At 44.0% G+C, this 6000-nt stretch overlaps 1 protein-coding gene across 1 annotated transcript in view; it reads left to right on the top strand.

Moving 5' to 3' along the window:
- Positions 1–6000, top strand: part of LOC127001522 (ITG-like peptide) — a 100087-nt gene that overhangs the window by 16017 nt on the left and 78070 nt on the right. The window lies entirely within an intron of this gene.

Genomic DNA, 6000 nt, shown 5'->3' on the forward strand with positions numbered 1-6000 from the left:
CAGCCATTAAATTAGTCAGTCAGTCAGCCCGTCAGTTAGTTAGTCAGCCACTCAGCCTGTCAGTTAGCCTCCCAGCCGACCAGTCAGCCAGTCAGCCCGTCAGTTAGTTAGTCAGCCACTTCGCCTGTCAGTAAGTCTCCCAGCCAGCCAGTCAGTCAGTCAGCCCGTCAGTTAGTTAGTCAGCCACTCAGCCTGCCAGTTAACCCGCCACCCAACCAGCCAGTCAGTCAGTCAGTTAGTTAGTTAGTCAGCCAATCCGCCTGTCAGTAAGTCTCCCAGCCAGCCAGTCAGCCGGCCAAACCGTCAGACAATGGTTCCCTTCGTCAGCTAGTCAGACAATGAGAAACACAAGTCCGCCAATTTATCATTCAGACACAAGGCATTCCACAATATATTTCTCACGTCGTATAAGTCATAAAGGAAGACAAGGCGGCAAAATAAATAATGATTCGTGACTAAAAAGCGTTATTTCTCCCACGATTAAAGATATGAGAACACGCATTTCCAGCAGCACGCCCGCATTCAGAAACACCTGCGTGACTGTGATATGGAAAACAGACACACGAACACAGACACAGACACAGCGATAGCCGGGCAAAAACACGGCAACACCTTCCCTCCCAACTCCACCAGTCAACGTTATCAAATTATCGTACTCAGCCACTCACCACATCGTATTTTTCGGTTTCTAACTCACAGCTATAGCAAACAAACACCAATGAGTAACGTATTTAACGCTAACTTCAACTGGAATCTCGTTATGTGTGTGAGTACGAGAGTTTTCGGCCTTGGAATTGATAAATGCGATGTTTTGAGTACGGTAATATGGTAACACTGCCAAGTCCACCCCCTTTGAGACACGCCATCACCTTGCTACCTGGCAGGACACGTAGCTCTGTAATAAGTCTCCTGCCTAAAGGAACACCTGTAATTACGCTTCCATACCTCGAACAACTCAGCTGGCCGCTACACACTGCACGCTACCTACACCTCGTGACCGCCCTAACACCACTTCCTCAATCCAGGGCTACACTTTGTCGGCCTGCGCAATTATCTTCACGACACACGCCCACTCACACACACGCACCCTCCCACACAGACCCACACACGCACCCTCAAAGCTGATATATACGTACTTTGCACATTAAACCTCATTTCCACCACTAATACACTTCCTCTTTACAAATTTATACTCCACCGACCTACACCGTGACCTACATTTCACTCATTCATTAACACAGATATACTCACACACACAAAAACACACCTACATACGTCCACACTCACACACACTCACACACACACACACACAGTCTCAAACCCGATATCTACAACACTGCACCCTTCACCTTATATAAGTTTTGCACCCTACACAGTTTCCTATATAATTACACAGATAGATAGAGAGATAAATATATAATAAAGTTTAATGATAGCAACCTACAGTATAAAGAAAGACACCATGGAGCATATCAAATTAATAGACACAATTACCTGCAGCAGTTCATTAAAATTAACCAGGTAGGAAACTAAATTACCTGTGCTAGAAGCTCGTCAAAATCAAACAGATGCAGGAACGCAATTACCTGGAGTAGAGGAGTTCATCAGAATCAAACAGGTGCTCCAATTTACGAAGAATTACAGCAAAAAACATTACAAAGAGAAGGACACTGTTATACGTACGCTGAACTGCGCTGGCTCATGACTCTTTATTGATGATACAAGGGAAAGGTTATCATCAAAGGGATTCATATTCTACCCTTGCCTCCCACCCTCCCTTCCCATCCCTTTCCTCCCGTTCCAATTCAAACCCACACACATCCGGTCGTACTATTAAACATTTCGTCATCGCCCAAGTCCACACATTTGACAAGGCTTTAGTAGGAGATTTTGGGCATTTACAATAGTTTAATGACCCTGGTGTGGTAGTCTGACCCTTCTTCAGTACCATGAGCCTAAAGAAACAAACATTTGACAAAGCTTTCGTAGGAGATTTTGGGCATTTCCAAGGGTAGTTTTAGGACGCTGGTGGTAGTCTGGCCCTTCTTCTGTACCATGAGCCTAAAGAAACACACATTTGACAAGGCTTTCGTAGGAGTTTGGGGCATTTTCAGGGGTAGTTTTATGACCCTGGTGGTAGTCTGACCCTTCTTCAGTATCATGAGCCTAAAAAAAACACATTTGACAAAGCTTTCGTAGGAGTTTTGGGGCATTTCCAGGGGTAGTTTTAGGACCCTGGTGGTAGTCTGACCCTTCTTCAGTACCATGAGCCTTAAGAAACACCCATTTGACAAGGCTTTCGTAGGAGTTTTGGGGCATTTCCAGGGGTAGTTTTATGACCCTGGTGTGGTAGTCTGACCCTTCTTCAGTATCATGAGCCTAAAGAAACACACATTTGACAAGGCTTTCGTAGGAGTTTTGGGGCATTTCCAGGGGTAGTTTTATGACCCTGGTGGTAGTCTGACCCTTCCTTTGTACCATGAACCTAAAACGAACACTAATGGGAAGCTGATTGCTCTCACTTTCGGCCTGTAGAAATAGTTGATGTGAGAGAGAGAGGTGGAAGCGTCTAACAGCACACACACACACACACACACACACACACACACACACACACACACACACACACTCAGGCCCAAGCACTCTGACCTCCTATCCGCACGCGCATCAAATATAATTTCATGACTCAAATGGAACGAAGCGCGTGTGATAGGGCGCGCGGTATTACCTCTCTTAATTGGCAAAGGAGTAATTAAATCGCTCGCTAATTGGGGGCGCCAGAGTTGTTACCTTGCGTCCCTTGAAATCGTTAAGAGCCCCATTCTGTTATTATTGAAACTCATCCCGTTCTTATTACGCCAGGGGGGGGGTGAGGGAGGGAGAGAGAGAGAGAGAGAGAGAGAGAGAGAGAGAGAGAGAGAGAGAGAGAGAGAGAGAAAAACAGAAACAGAAACAAAATCAGAAACAGACAGATAGACAGATAAACACAGACAGACAGACAAACACAGACAGACAGACACACAAACACAGACAGACAAACAGACAGACAGACACAGACAGACAGACAGACAGAGGAGGTAAAATAGAATACAGGATGGGAGAGAGAAAAAAATGGAGGGTTCGGGAGGAAGGGAGGAAATAGGAAGAAGATAGAAGGGAAGAAGACAGGAGGGAAGGAGGGCGGAGGAAAAGGGTGTGAGGGCAGGAAGAAGCGAGAGAGAAAATAAAGTATTGAGGACAGTAACCAGAAGAAAGAGGAGGAAGGAGATAAGGGAACTGATAAGAGACAAGGGAAGAGAAAGGGAAGAAGGGTTAAGGAGAGAGACGAAGGGGAAGATAAGAAAAAAAAAGTATGGAAGACACTAAAGAGAAGAAGAAGTAGAGGAAGGAGAAGATAAGGAAATTGATGAAAGATAAGAAGAGGAAAAATGAAAACTTAAGTACAGAGAAAGAGAGAGAGATGAAGGGGTAAGATAAAAAGAAGAAAACAAGTCGAGGAGAAGAAAAAAAAATAAGATAAAGAGATAAGATAAGAAAACAAGTATATATAAGAACAATTAAGAGAAGAAGTAAGACCAGGCATAAAGCAACTACGTGTGTGTGTGTGTGTGTGTGTGTGTGTGTGTGTGTGTGTGTGTGTGTGTGCGAGCATGTAGGGGACACTCTGTACTCTCCCCTTTAAACACGTGTTGTTGTAGAAGTGTATTATGGGAAGTGGAACGTCAAACAGAGGGGGAGGAGAGAGGAGACCCTTGTACGCATGTGTGGTGTGTATGGAAGAATAGATGTATGTACGATTATTTGTTTTTTTACAGTAAAGGAAGCAACTGCAGGCCAAAAAAACAACTAATAATGAGAGAAAAAGAAGCCTACCTCACACTGCCCCTATAAAAAAGAATAGTCACAGAGGAGTGATAGCGATAGTGGCGATGGTGGTGGTGGTGGTGGTGGTTGTGGTAGTTGTGGTAAATATCATGATGGTGGTTTTGGGAGTCAGTTTCGGGAGGAGAGGTGTCTTGATACTCTCCTCTTGAATATAGGTATTAATGTATGTATGTATGTATGTATGTATGTATGTATGTATGTATGTATGTTTGGTGGAAAAGGCAAATGTATGTGTATTCCGATTATCCTTTTGTTAGAAGATAGATAGATAGATAGATAGAGAGAGAGAGAGAGAGAGAGAGAGAGAGAGAGAGAGAGAGAGAGAGAGAGAGAGAGAGCATGATGGAAACAGCGGGTAATTACTGCAATTAGAAGCATTATCACCGAGAATAAATTGTCCCTAACACACCATCAAACGCCAATTTACCTGCATTACCACCACCACCTTCATCACCACCACCACCACCTTCATCACCACCACCATTAACACCTTCATCACCACAAATACCACTACACTAATAACACCATTACGATCACCACCACCACCACCACCACCACTATCAGAGCATGCCCCCAACACCACCATCATGATATTCACCACCACCACCACCAACACCACCACAACCACCACCACTAACAAACCAATACCCATCACCACTAACACCACAAACCCCTTTCACCTTCACCACCATCTACACCAATAACACAAACAACGTCACCATCACCACCACCATCATCATTACCACCACCATGACGTCAACACCATTTCTCCCTCTCATGCACCACCACCATTCGTCATAATACATCATGTCATACCGTAATCATCACCACCTATCAACCACCATCACCACCCATCAACCACCACCACCACAACCACGTCCATGACCACCAACGCCCAACACTGTATACTGGAGGCCGCCTGATTATCCATGCTGTCTGTTATAACACACACACACACACACACACACACACACACACACACACACATGACAGATAAATGAAGTGAAGGATAAAGTAGAGAAGGAAGGAAGAAAAATGCGATTAATAAAAGAAAAAAAAGAAAATGTTTGGACAATAAATGAAAAATATATAAAACGAAGTGAAAAGGAAATGAAAAATGGAGAGTGGGAAAGGATAGAAAATAAAGAACGTTAAAAGGAAGGAACAAAAAAAAATCACTAAAATAAATCAGAGAGAATATAAACCGATAACAACTAAGGATATAGAAAAAACACATGCAAAAAATAACACCACAAGATAAAACGAAAAAAAAAAACCCACAAATAATTGAAGAAAAAAAAACAATATTCAAAAAGATAAAAAAAAAAGAAAAATAATAAAAATTCTCCATTACCAAAATACATATAACTAGTGCCTTTGTGCGTGTGTGCGTGCGTGCGTGCGTGCGTGTGTGTGGGCGGTGGGTGGTCGCTCATTGATCTAGTTAAAGGGTGTGGATGGGAAGGCAACGATGGAGCGTGCGGGTGGAAGAGGAGGAGGAAGAAGAAGGGGAAGAGGAGGAGGAGGAGGAGGAGGAGGAGGAGGAGGAAGAGGAAGAGGAGGAGGAGGCAAAAACAGATAGCGGGATATGAGTAAAATGGGCGATCGAGGAATACTTGGTTGAGAAAGACGAGATGGAGGTGGAAGAGGAAGAGGAGGAATAGGAGGTGGAGGAGGAGGAGGAGGAGGAGGAAACGGAGGAGGAGGAGGATATACACATAGAAAAACACGATAGAAAACAGTGGAAGCTTGAAAAAGGAGAACAAGAGGATCAAGTACAAGAAGAACAAGAACGACAAGAACAAAAAGAACCAAAAAAGGATAAAGGAGAACAAAAAGAACAAGAAAATAACATCAAGAAAAGTAAGATGAGAGATGAGGAGGAGGAGGCTGATAAAGAGAAGAGAGAGAGACAGAGAGAGGGAGAGAGAGACAGACAGCAGCAGAGACAGACAGAGACAGAGACAGACACAGGAGAAGAGAGAGACAGAGACAGAGACAGGAGCAGAGACAGACGGAGAGAGAGAGACAGAGACAGACACAGGAGAAGAGAGAGACAGAGACAGAGAGACAGACACAGGAGCACAGACAGAGACAGAGACAGACACAGGAGCA

The sequence above is a fragment of the Eriocheir sinensis genome, chromosome 21 (genome assembly GCF_024679095.1).
Source record: "Eriocheir sinensis breed Jianghai 21 chromosome 21, ASM2467909v1, whole genome shotgun sequence".
In the NCBI taxonomy this organism is placed as follows: domain Eukaryota; kingdom Metazoa; phylum Arthropoda; class Malacostraca; order Decapoda; family Varunidae; genus Eriocheir; species Eriocheir sinensis.